Here is a 14,436-nt window from a genome sequence, read left to right as displayed (position 1 = left end):
TTTTTTTTAAAATTATTATTAGTGTTATTATTTCGCTACTTTTTAAAAAAGATTTTAAGAGCAAAATCAGATGTGTTCAGGTTATTACTAGGGAAAAAAATGATTTTTTTTATCGCTCCCGTACTACCAGGGACCTATATACCCTGGTACTACATTGCTGCATTTAGCGAGATAAATTTTAATATAATAACACTCATTACTGTATGGATGTAAAGTTAACAGTTTTCACGACAGGGGGTCAACTTATCGCGTTTATTACCTGTTTTGAGAAGGTTGAATTACGGTACTTTAATCAGTTAATCAGATTTATATTTTATTCTAACTTATACTGTATAGCACTCAGCTGGAGCTAAATAATGACCAAAAAATCTTGTTACAAATTTGTCTTTTATTCTTTTCAGACATTACATCAAAACGATTACTTCAGTCTTGGTTTGAAAGCTATTCCTGGCGGTAAGTTCACCTTATTGGTGTCAAATGTGAATGAACAGCTTGAAGAGCCTTGAAATGACAACAAGTACTTCCAAAATGTTTATCTGCACGTAAGCTTATCGCAAAGTTCAGGGAACATTTTGCGTTGAAAGTAAATACTATGCAAATTAGAAACAATTTATATTTTAAAATACTGTCTACCTTTTTTTTTACGCACAACGGAAAATTTTTAACAATGAAAATTTACAAAGTAATTACAGGATGATAACAAAGAATATTAATTATAATAAAATACAAATTTATTTAATCAAAGTTAAAAAAAAAAAAAGGGAAAAGTTTCGTGCACGTACATTTTGCGTCGTTCTTGGGGGGGGATGCAGAAAAAAAAATACAATTGACAACTGCAAAGTCTTTGTTATGTAGCAAAAATTAATTTTTTTTAGAAAATCTTATTTTATTAAAAAAAACAAACAATTTCAACAATTCAACAAACAATTTGATACATAACAAATTATTAAGTTTGGAACCCCCCCCCCCCCTCCTGAGTTTTAATATTTCGAGCAATGAAAAAAAAGGGTGATTAAACTCTCTTTTCGAATTTAATTAATAGAAAACAAAGAGGAACTAATAAAGTATTTGAAATAATAAGATTAGAAACTATTTGTGAGTTCTTTATGAGTATTTTCCTTTTCATCATGCCGTCCGTCTGATGCAAGCCTTCTACTAAATTTCATCATACTGACCCCTTCCGCGGGCTTTTTGTCTATTATCTGTTACGTAACATAGTAAACAACTGTAGGTAATGGACAGAAATGACTCGTTCTGATTGGTCCCGACCATAGCGGAGTCCAAAGTTCAACATGTCCACGGCGTGATCAGCGAGGTTTTTACGCTAAAATGCGCACGTGTTGTGAACCGAATCGAGGTTCAAGGAATTTTGAACAAAACATGAAGGATAGCTTGCAGAAAGTGCACTTCTTCGTGTGTGCTGGAAGTTTATACATGTGTTCTCTAGATGTGCCGGTGATTATTTTTTCATTCCAAGTTGTACTTGTTTGTAAGTATTTTATCATTTAGCAGTTTATATTATTTTAAAGGGACATTATTTATACCAACAACTAAAACACTGTAAAACGTGTTGGTTTACTTCTGAAAATATATGACTTTTCAAAAGTCTTTTAACTTCTCTCCAGAAGCAGTATTCAGTTTTTCTTAATTAATTACAATGAATTACATTGGGGCTTTAGCATTGTTTAATGCATATCTATATTTAATGCATATTTTTATTTTAACCCAGTTTTTATATTCAACTGCAAGTAACCATTAATTAAATATTAAAATTTGAAATTTTTATGTTAACATGTATACATTATTTAGGGGAAAAAACTGATATATATTGCTCTGTATTTTTACCAGGCATGTGAGAAGTTTATCTATACTGTAGTAAATAAATATAATAAAATGTGAATTCATGACTGAACAGTTCTCAAATGATGATGCTAAAACACAATATATTACGTATCATATTAGGCAAAAGGAAATAATTAAGGCACTTAGGCAGTATATATATATTATTAATTGATTAATCGATTCAATAGCCGTCAGTGCATGCACATGCTTATGGGCCATGCTTTCCAGGTATAAATAAAGTAGAGGTCAAACATATGAATATGCAAATGATGTAGGGGAATTTTACCTACCTTTGTTACAAGTATATATATAGAGTCTGTTGCATACGTGATAGAAACCTTGATCAGCTGTTTATCACTGAAAATACAGGTTTCATTTTAACTGATGTTCTTACGCGTTTAATCCTTGTACATTGTGTAAATGTTATCTCAATTATGTAATCTATTATATGAACTTAATTTAAGAGAAACATAGATTTTGTTTAACGATCTTCAATGGCTTTATCAAAGAGCTAAAAATAAAAAGCATACACTTGAAGATAAATTCTCTAATAGACTTATCATTTGCAAAACCTGGTTAAAGATCTTAAATAAATTTAGTTTGGACATAAAATTAATTAATATTTAAAGATATTGGTAAAATATTGTCATGATTATGTTAAAATAAAAATATTTTTGGAGTTAAAACTAACCTGAAACGTGTTTGACCCCGTACATGCCGTTACCACGCGTGTGGAATTTGGCCGTGCATGCATATTATCACCAGGTACATATATACTAAGCTAAGTCAGCATGTTCGCCCTATTTAATAAAGGGTCATATTAAATCGATAATATTTTATCCCTGTTTTATAGGAGCTTAGCAAAGACCTATCTGAGAAGGATGCAGACTGCCAGTAAACGTTACGATGTCCCCCGGGAGGAGACGGGCGGGGAAATGAAGGGAATGGTGCTTGTCCTGATCTGCTATTTCTATGGAATATTACTTTTCTTCCTGTTTGGAGCTGTAACGAAAATTGGACAGTTCCTCTTCAGAAAAGGTACGTCTGATCTTATAAACAGGTTTTCAGTTTCTGTCATAAAAAAGGTTTTTCTCAAGAAGTGTAAGAAGTGTATTCAAAACATCCCCATTTACAGAGTTGTTTTTTTTATTTAAGGTAACACCCACCCACATTGCAGTATTCATATATACAAGAAATTAAAAATATTTCTTTTTTCTCATTCCAGTTACAAAACAAGCAAAAGGAGTACAAATTTGGAAAACGGAGGAAAAATCTGATAAATATGACATAAATCATAACGTCCGGCACGCAGATAAACATGTGTGGGTCGGGCAGCGATGACCAGTGACGTCATCATCTGGACATTCCATGTGCCAAAGTATGCTGAAATAGGGCTTCATCTTACAAAAAAAAATGTGGCTTAGTGCAATATAGTTCACACTCCATTCCCTAACTGTGAGGATGATTTATGAAATGAAGAAACGGGAATCTTAATTTTGGAAGAGTTGAATCTCAAAGTTTCACTTAACGGTAAATCCGAAAAAGAACCATCCTAGACAGGTTCTGTGATGTCTAGTCCATCAAGCTCTTCCCTTTGGTCAAACCAATAGATCGAGAAATACTTGAATGTGACTTTCAGAAAACACTAGTGCCGGAGTACTTCACTGCAGTGATGTGACAGATCGACATCGTGCTCACATTCCATTATGTACATGTATTTGTGATAAAATCACTCGTGTCAACTGACAAAAACACAATTTATACCTTTATATATATATTTGTTTTTACTTCGTTATTAAATTGTTTTTTCTAACTCGATGCAGAATTATTTTTTCTGTTGAAACCGTTATACCTAGGTTTGGGAACATGGCTCAAAACAATGAAGTTGAATGAACTGGGAAAAGTTTGATTTTGAAATCCTGGTTGTGCATTTACTTATATATTTTTCTCACAAGAAATGGATTAGTGAAGCATGAAACCCTTTGTACCAAACTTGCATAAGATAAAGGCAAGATTAACATGAAAAAATGTATTTCAAACTCAAAGATTAAGGGTATGGAAAAAATGTTGGTATCTAAAGAAAGACTTAGTAACAAAGAATACACTTCTAACAAAGGACCAAAAGTTATGTCTAAGTTTAAAGATTTTCAGAAGTAGGTAAAAATTCAAGGTCCAAATACCAATGGCAATGGTACCAACAGAAACGTCTGAGCATAAACTATGGGTGCGTGAAAAATGAAAGTCCTAGCACCACTTGTTCAAACGTAAATATGAACAAGGTCCAAGTTTGATAAAATTTTGCAAAAGTATGTCGAATATGTTGGTACCGAAAGAAAGGCCTAGTTTGTGCAGGGAATGCACGTGAATATGAAATCAATAGCACTAATAGTTAAAAAATTATTTGCAACGTAAAAAATTCAGCGGATTAACAGATTCATATCCCCGAATCTTCCCGACAGATACTAGTACTTGTGGACAGGAACTACACCCCTGGACCTCATATACACAGGGATAATTCGAGATTCCTCGGACTATAAACTCCTCTTTTATATTGCTACATCTTCTTACACAAAAAGAAGCAGAATTTTAGAGTCAGAGAAATCCTTTATAAATCCAAGGACTGTTACAATTGACACAGATTTTCTTTCTACATGTACGTGTATATATTAAAGCAAGATGTGTTAGTGGTGTCCCCTTATGAAAGCTTATGGCGAAAGTTAAGGTTTCTCGAATACTGCAAGTCAACCTCCAAGGTCAAGGGATGACAAATGTAATAAACCAAAGAAAGGAATTACTAGTATTTCAATTTACATGATAAACCCGTGGAATATCTAACACCAAGCACCAACCTTTTTAAAGTTATCTCCAAAATTATTTTTTTTAAGGGTAGGTCAAACTGCAAGGTCAAACTTCAAGGTCAATTTGAATTAATGCTACTCAGGGGAAGGTCTTATTACAAAATACATACACTTGTGAAATATAAAAGCACCAGCGCCAACTGTTCAAAATTTATAGCCAATGTCATTGTTTTACTAAAGCAGACCAATTCCCAAAAGGTCTTCAGACCAAAGTTAAAGTAGAGTGTTTTTAAAGGGGTCAACTTCGAAGTCAAGGTCCATAGCTTATGTTAAAACCGAAAAATGAATCTTCGCTAGCCAAGGGTTTTCGATCCGCACCGCTCGAGATTCCCACAAACGTTTAGGGGAAGCGGTGCGGACCGAAAGCCCTTGGCTGGCGAACATGCGAAAAATGTCATTGTCACAAAAATATATCGACATATCAAATATGAAAACCACGATTCCAACCAATCAAAAGTTATGGGCAATTTTAAAGTTTTTGCAGACAAACTGACATACAGTGTACTAGCATTTGTGAGCATTTTCCATTACATGTATATACTTATGTCCCGATTTTCAGAACTAAGAGATCGACTATATTGTACACAAGTAATACCGGTATTGTACTGGTCACTTGCATACTAGTATACATGTACTTTTATGGAAATATAAAATTTTAATTAAACTTTAATGAGCTGCAAAAAATTTAACGGCCGGGACATCCCTTTCCCCAGTACATTATTGATTAGCTGCAATAATGTAGCCCTCTCCTTTTTTAGGGGGGGGGGAGAAAACATCAGATAAAAAAAAAATCGGACAGGGCTACATTATTGCAGCTAATTACTGATCTATATAGGAAATAACAACCCCGGGTTCCCCACCCCCTAAAACCCTAAGTAGATGTTTTAAACTAAATGACATATAAAAATGTTGAAAAATTTATAAACTAAGAGCATCTCAACATGTTTTCTGCAAGCTAAATTCAGTGAAAAAAACTGTCCATTTCTCAAGTACTGTAGAATTAGCTTTTTCCCCTATGAATATATTTCAAGGTAATATTGTTTTTTTATTTAGCCACAGACGAAATATTAAACTGACAGCTGAATGCTCAAGGCCATGAAGGCAACCAAACCGTGTGAAGGTTATACTAATAGTGCTTATAAACAGAAAAAGCGGTCAAAACCAAAAGTAGTTTGATATTACGCAGTCCATCGTAAAACGAAGTTTAAGGCCACGTTGAAATCATTTATTTTTGATAAGACTTGAGCTCTATAGTATATTCGGACTTATATTCTTTGTAAATGTAAAAAAAAAGTTTGGGTTTTTTTAAAAGAGGAGAAAGAAATTTAAAGGAAAAAATAAACTCATTGTTCAATATTATTATTAACAATATTTACAGAAATCAGAAATAATCTTTCTTGGTATTAAGTATATAACAATGTGTTTTATTGAAGTATACTTGAACAATAATTAAGCTCATAGCATTTATCAACAGAATAAATTAAAATTATTCATCTTGATGTAGAGAATATACCCATTACTGTGTGCTTTTATACTGGAATAGAACTGAAGAAACGTTTACCGGACAAAGAGTCGGACGACGAACACTTTATCATTGTCAGCTTCGTTATCCTTACATTAACATTTTATGGAAACTTACATCTGTACCAGATCTGGACAAATCGGTTGTGACATATTGTGAGAGTTATTCTTTTTTTAATTTTGCAGTGCTTGTATGTCACGAAAATGATTGCGTATATTGTTAATAAGCTGATGAGACAGGTAAAAAATCTTGTGTTTGTACATAAAAAATAAAATCCATCATAATTTTGTAGCATCTATTTCTCTTCAAAGGTTCAACATTCTATTCGGAACAGGTGCAGATCCCCTCAACTTAACATGTCGATATTATAATTAATGCAGAAGATAAACATTGATCATTTATTAATAGATTCTGCACTATGTACACGTATATTAATGATCTGGCCTTATCTGCAGACGGCTGGTTGTCAGACGAGTGGGACCATGTTTGGAGGTAAAAGTCCAGGTATCAACTTCCTGTCATCACAGCAAGGACTTAGGGAGATATAGGGACAACGTCCACAGCTGATTAAAGTTTATACAAATATTAAAATACCTGTTATTGAACTTTTTCAAAAGAAATGTTTTTAAATATTTTCTGATTTGATACATAAGCTGGAACATCCTAAAATTTTTGTTGCATGTATTGTAAATTAATACATGTATTTGCAATTATACTAGAACAATGTAGAATTCAAGAAGATAAAATTACGACAACCCTAAAATTAAAAATTGGTTATGCAAAGCTATTTTTTATGCTTAAAAAGCGCATGGATGAGTCTACGAATTATATAGCTTACACCCCCCACCCCCACAAAAAAAGAGAAGAAAATGCTCATTCCGCAAATTATCAATTATGACTAATTGAAATGAAACAATACATCAACTATCTGTTCATTCATTCATATAGCGGGTAAATCAAAACCTCTTCACAAAAGCACCTACACTGTATATATTTTATGCATCCAAGAGCAGCTTTATTTTAGTAAACATGAACTACGGGAAAGAAAATTAATTTAGCTGAATATCCGTATACAGAGAAATTTGTGCCGTGAACTATACTATATAAGTAACTTGTGGAACAATAAAGATAACTTCATGACAAGTAAAGCTAAATGAAGAAATATTTCATTCATGACATTCAATGAAAATAATGCCATGTAGAATTCAGTCAGTGGATATAGCAGTGTGATTGTCCACGTAAATAATCAATTCAAAAGTTGTTAAAATAGAACTTTGGACTTCTTAAGGTTAAGCTGTCTGTGTCATCCTAAGACAAATAAACAAATCTTACAAACTTAATTCATAAACACGCTTTGTTTTTTTTAACCTTGGCATTGTAATCGTAAAAAGAACTTTAATCCTGCGTTATATAGATTTGATTTTAAAATTACGTTTGATGTAACATAGATAACCTCTTGTTTTTACGTGAACAAATGATATATATTTAGAGATATAACGTGAAGTGATCCGAATAAACACAAAACCTGAGTATTTAATACCTATTTAAGAGAGACATCGATGTATTTATATTCTTACAATATTCAACAAAATCAACAGTGAGAATGCCCTTAATTTAAATTATAGTCGTGGATGTTTTAAGATCATTTTGTAATTGCAGTCAGAAGTCATCACTAACTGGCGGTACTATAACTACATGTATCACAAGCATATTGGTAATCATCTAATTCACACAAAATGTTTTGTTTGAAAACTTAATCAACATACCTAACAGTTTTTATTATGAATGCCTACTGTATGGGTAACGAATTAAACTTTATTATGACGTCATAAAGATCGCACTGATTATGACATCACCAAATATTCGACGTCATAGAGAGCACACTTGTTTATAACAATGCTATGACGTCATAATAAACTTAACATTTCATTCTAGGTAAGGTTAACCAGCAAATATCTTACGTTTTCCTGGCTTTTTAACAATTTTGATATTTTATGAGTCAGGAAAAAGTTTTCCTGGGACGTAAAATATCAAAATCGTTAAAAATCCAGGAAAACGTCAGATATTTTAGACTAGCAAATTTCTAATTACAGGCCACAGGCACCTGTTTCTGTAATAAATTTTTGACCCATAGTATAATTATTATACTATGGGTTAAAATTTATTCCCGAAACAAGTGCCTGTGTTACAGGCACATGGCTTGTTTGCCAACGTTCGAAAAGAGATTTTGCAATTAATACTTAAGGAATGAATTTAATAGCTACCCATTTTCTAGAAGATAATTGTCCTTAAAATTTGACTTCAATTTGTACAAAATTTGAATGCAACGTCAGGCGGATTGATACGTTTTTGACGCAAGTCATTGTGACGTAGGCAATAAAGTATATTTATTGCATAAAGTAAATTTTTATCCAATCAAATATTGCGTTACAACCAGAATTAAATTATATGTATATAAAAATAAGAAAAATTATCCATTTGATTAAAAAAGGGGGGAAATCGTTTTCATATTGTTTTGTCAAGAACTGACTGCACAAGAGGACCCTCGAACCTTACATTCTAAGCACTCGGTTTAGTCATGACTGTTCAAAGTGCATCTTCGCTAGCCAAGGGTTTCTGATACGCTTCTCTCCTCATGCTAGCAGCGAATCAGAAACCCTTGGCTACTAGCGAATATGTTCAAAGTGTAGGACTGAGACTTGTAATTATACAGTCCCTGTTACATACCGTGTCCTCTTTACACAGTGACCTGGTCAGTCTACATGAACAGTCCGGGTTACACAATTTTTATACAGGTGATCACGAACATCTATGTTAGATGAACTCGTACCCCCTATTTGAGATTATAATGATAAGAAAAGAATTTTAAAAAGTACTTATACAAATTGAAATATAGGCCCAAAACCTATTTAAAGGACTCTGATCCTCAGCCAGGAGGACAAGACTTTAATTTATGATTTAATTCAAAAAGTCTGCAACAATTTTCCTTATATACCTCTCAATGTGCTCCAAGGTTCTTTGAAGTTCTCAGAAAGGTCTAATAAAACGTCGAAATTTTTACCATGTATTAGCATTTTAAAATTACATATATCAGGAAATTGATGTTTATTTTAATCTAACCATAGATGCCAATGTTTATTAAAATGACATCATATTTCTCTATATATAATATGATTAACTTGAAATATGAAGTTTGAAGCATTATTGTGGGTTAAAACGTGTTACTTTGAAAATTCAGAGACATTTTTGTGAGCATTTTCAATTAGTCAATGCTTGATTTTCAGAACCTGAGGATCGGAGTACCTTAACATTTTTGGTCGATGCAGATAAAATTTCCTCCTCTAACAAAATGCTTTTTTGTTAATTATGACATACGCAACTGTATACATGTACACGGTTGTAAATTCATATGTCCTCATTTATAGCTAATTTCTTATTAATGAAAAATTATGTAAAATATCGTAAATTGTATGTTGGCAATTAAGGGAACTGACTTTGGATTTATCATGTATAGACTACAGTTGAACTTTTCTCTATAATAGAAAAAATCTATTAACTTGTATACCCTTAGTCCGAAATATCTTACGTTTTCCGGGCTTTTTTTTTTTTACGATTTTGATATTTTACTTGCCAGTATTCCTGGCAAGCGTACGTTATATATCAAAATCGTGAAATAGCCTGGAAAACTTCAGATATTTCGGACTAGTATACCATATCTACTATAGTATATTACAATGAATTCAGTGTTACAAATAAAAAGTTTCAAGAAACTATTTTATACAATATACAATATATGTAAGAAACAGAATTATACAGGCTGGTTTCCAAAAGGGGTATCTAGAAACGTATTTTAAAAATATTAAAAATTACTGATTTTTTTCTGCTTTATTGATTACTAAAAACTAATGAATAACAAAATATAATTGCGAGATTTCCAAACTTAATTTAATTTACACATTATATCAATACAGAATCTCTCAATGTCTACCATCTAAGACGGTCTGTAAGGTATTTGTACTCAGTCTTTCTTTTCAAAAAAATAAACATATTCATGTACTTGGTTCGAGTTTTCGAGTCCAGTTGACGGGTACATATGGAAATGGGATGTCCTGTATTACAAAAATCACCCCATACGGGGAACGCTCATGTAATACAAGTGCATGGTAAGTGCGTGCATTATGACTACAGGTAACATGTTGAGAGAGATTTTACTAGAAGGTACGTGCTTGACTACTTTGGTCCTCACACCTGTACAAAGTTTAAATAAACTTTAAGCCTTCATCCTACGAACTTTGTTGAAATCATAATGATATAATTTTCGTCAATTTTTACATTTTCTTCTGTAAAAAAAAATAATAACATACACCCTTGATGACACCCCCCCCCCACTTAAAAAAAGAGATTATGATCATAGTGATCCCTGGAACTGTTAAAAGTAAAATTCCATTAAAGATTTATTTTTTCCATTTTGAGTGCTCTCTCGTTTACAATAAAAACCTATTATAATGCAAAGTGTTAGCACTTAAATTCTACTGTGCTTGTGTAATTTGATACTTCTTTTGAAAACATGTCTATTTCAAATCACTCTCTCTCTCTCTCTCTCTCTCTCTCTCTCTCTCTCTCTCTCTCTCTCTCTCTCGTTAAAAGAAGCAGCTGGGGATAAATATGACGGGAGATCAATGTTTCAGTCTTATTAAGATTACATATGCATAAATTTGCGAAATAGATAAACTTTCATGGTAACTTAAAAATAACATCAATTTAAAATTTCATTTTTTCTACTTTAGCGGCAGTGTGATATAGAACTAGGTACATGTAAATGGTGGCCTTGATCTTGATCAATATTAGATCAGATCTGAACAGACGACAGTTCAACGTGGGGACAAGGCCCCTAAATGGCACACATGCCTCAGGTTATCTGGGGACACGCCATTAATCAACCCCCCAAATCTGCAATGTCTGCAAAGTTGATGCATAGTATGAATTACATTTGAAAAAAAAAATTATTTTTATAAAAATTTAAAATTTCCAATTTTCTAATAATTAAGCTTCATTGTGAAAAAAAAAATGCAAACGACAACTTAAAAAAAAAAGATTTTTCTTTCTTTCTTAACCAAATGAATTATATGCATTTAATGCATTGGTTGACAACCTGACATCACACCTTCCCACTCATATTTTGTATTATTTATCAGAAAAACATGGTTATAGATAATATACTTTTCATTATTTGAAATTAAAAGAGAATACATTATAGTGCCTTTAGTAAATAACTTATAAAAAGTGTACGCTTTCAACAAATTAACTTTGTAATCAGGCATGTCGTGTCTTTAGCTATAGTAAATTTTTATTAAATAACGCTAGTTGGTACTCCAAGTTTCGTTGCTGTAAGGTCTATCACTGGCCCGACGAAATAAGAATTTAGGGTTAGGACAGTTGGACTGATATAGAACATATCTCTGTACAATATGGATATCTAAAACATAGCTCCGAATGGATATCAATAAAAGCTATATGTAAAATATGAATGTGAAAAATATATCTGTACAATATGGAATATAAAAACAGCTCTGTACTTTATAGATATAAAAAAATATTTCGGTACAATATGGATATATATTAAATCAAACAGTTTTATAGATATCAAAAATATCTCGATACAATATGGATATAAAAACAGCTCTGTACTTTATAGATATCAGAAACATTTCGGTACAATATGGATATAAAAACCAGGTCTGTACTTTATGGATATCAAAAATATCTCGGTACAATATGGATATAAAAAAACAGCTCTGTATTTTATGGATATCAAAAATATGTCGGTACAATACGGATATAAAAAAAAACAGCTCTGAACTTGGCACAGATCAGATGTGGAGTGCTTCCCTTACGCATTGAAACCGGTCGATATAAAAATGAACCCCTAAGTGAAAGAACGTGTGTTTTCTGTTCTAGTTCCGTTGTTGAAGACGAAAAACATTTCTTATTAGACTGTCAATTGTATAATAATGCTAGGAAAAAATATTTTGACAGTGTGTACAAGGAGCACCCAAAAAGTAATGATAATGATTATTTGTTCAAAGTTCTAAATCAAAATTACCAAATAAAGTTAGCCAAAGGATCACTTCATTATAAATAGGGATCTGACCTATAGGACCGGGCTTGGTTTTATTCTCTACAAAAAGCTTGCCGATTTCCGTTCTGATTAATGACATTAGGCTGAATACATATAACAATTTGTTTTTCCTAAATCTTTATTTCAGTGAGTAGAGATAGAAGCTGAACCCTTTCATAGATTTCAGAGTTTGTTATTTCCAAACATAATAATTGATATTTGTCTTTACTTCTCATTGTGCTTAATGGTAATGTCTACTGTCTCTGAAATTCTATTCTTTATGTTCAGGCTATTTATCCGTAGATATAATAAAACATGCCATTAATGTGTGCAAATTATATAGGCCTAAATGAAATCCAAGGAAAACAGGTACTGATATATGTAGACAAAGTCAATGTGATTTAATTCTAAGGAATATATACAAATGTAATTCATCGCAGCTCAATGCTGCCAAGAATACCTGTATTGAGTAACACAAAGTGAGCTTTTCTTGTCCTCGGAGAAAGTGTGCTTATATTGTTCCGCCTGACTGACAACTGTACATTGGATTGTTACGATCTGATCTCTCTTTAGTATTCCTTATAGCAAGAATGGGCATGCATATAGGATAGATAATTGAAAGTAAATGCGCAGGTCTATGACCGCGTAGTTTGGGTCTAAAAGATGTGTCTTTGATCGGGCAAGAGGGAATGTTGGCAGGGAAGTGAGTGGCGTCGTTGGCCGGAAGTAGAAGAGCCGTATTCCAAGGACTCTTCCCGTTGACACATATAAAAGTCCAAATGACGAGGAATAAGTATAGTTTCCGAATTTATTAACAATAAGTCCCAACGATGGAAATGGCTACATGATACAACAATAAACAGTAACCAGTTGGATATGGCCGTAGCCTCCAAACTGTTAAATGTTAAAATAGTTAAAACATGATGGTAGGGGAACGAGTCGGACGTGTGGCCGTTAGTACACCTGGCCTCCGAACTGATAAGTAAAATTTGACAATGGTATTTATGGGAAAATGAACAATGAGTTAAAAATGACAGGTGTTGACAATGAGTTAAAGTGACACGATGATCAAATAATTAAATGCTTTGATGACATGGACAAAAAGAAGGCCGATAATTAAATAATTGCATAATGTTTGTTTAAGTGATTAAAAGGTCCTTGGGCATAAACACTCTGTCCCTTTGGTGTCCGACAAGTGTCACTTAGTAATTAAGTAAAGAATAAGAAATTGCACATGAGAAATATTTGTCAAAATACAAACTTTAAGATAAAATAATTTTAGAATATAAAAAATAAAAATGAAATATAACATTTAGAGTCCAAAATGAATTATATGTAAAACAGTCATTTTCACACGGTGATAATTTCCCACCGCTCCGGGAAAAACACGTCCTCGTGTTTGGAATGGAAATAAAAATCACTTCACATATGAACACACGGCAGTGGAATATTTTCGAAACAAGTTCTTAATAACCGTAGAAAAAAAATGATGTTAAGAATTGAAAAAAAAAAAGTCTTGGAATCTTGGTCTGGAAAAGTCATTGGGTTTGGCATCAGGTATATAAGATACGATAAATTTAGTCTTGTTGTCCATGGCTGTTGCAGCAAAGTTGTTTTCCATCGTTGAACATGTTGGGTTGATTGGTCGAACATATCACTGGGGAACTCGCTAGCTGGAGAGGTCTGGGATCTGACCACTGCAAAATATATGCAATGGCCCCGGGCGTTGTAATACCCTTAGGATTCATCCACCATTTATGACCGCGTAGTTTGGGTCTAAAAGATGTGTCTTTGATCGGGCAAGAGGGAATGTTGGCAGGGAAGTGAGTGGCGTCGTTGGCCGGAAGTAGAAGAGCCGTATTCCAAGGACTCTTCCCGATAACACATATAAAAGTCCAAAGTAACGAGGAATATGGTTTCCGAATTTATTAAAGGTTTGAACGATGGACAACAATTTTTACAATAAAGATAAAATGCGGGTACTCAGACGGAAGTGGCCGGTAATGCGTCTGGCCTCCGAACTGACACGTACAATTCAGACACTGGTATATATAATAGTTCTTTAACAAATGATTAGTTAATTGAGTAAATAATAT

The 14,436-nt window shown here is 32.9% G+C and overlaps 1 long non-coding RNA gene across 1 annotated transcript; it reads left to right on the top strand.

Moving 5' to 3' along the window:
* The first annotated feature begins 1,351 nt into the window (after positions 1 to 1,351).
* LOC134243576 (uncharacterized) lies at positions 1,352 to 3,660 on the top strand. The gene is made up of 3 exons (XR_009987067.1): positions 1,352 to 1,489; positions 2,696 to 2,880; positions 3,068 to 3,660. It is a non-coding gene; the product is annotated as an uncharacterized LOC134243576 (long non-coding RNA).
* The last annotated feature ends 10,776 nt before the right edge of the window (positions 3,661 to 14,436 follow it).

The sequence above is a fragment of the Saccostrea cucullata genome, unplaced genomic scaffold, assembly GCF_032062105.1.
Source record: "Saccostrea cucullata isolate Sc308-1 unplaced genomic scaffold, CSIRO_AGI_Scuc_v1 ctg2539, whole genome shotgun sequence".
In the NCBI taxonomy this organism is placed as follows: Eukaryota; Metazoa; Mollusca; class Bivalvia; order Ostreida; family Ostreidae; genus Saccostrea; species Saccostrea cuccullata.
This window is presented reverse-complemented; position numbering and strand designations above follow the sequence as displayed.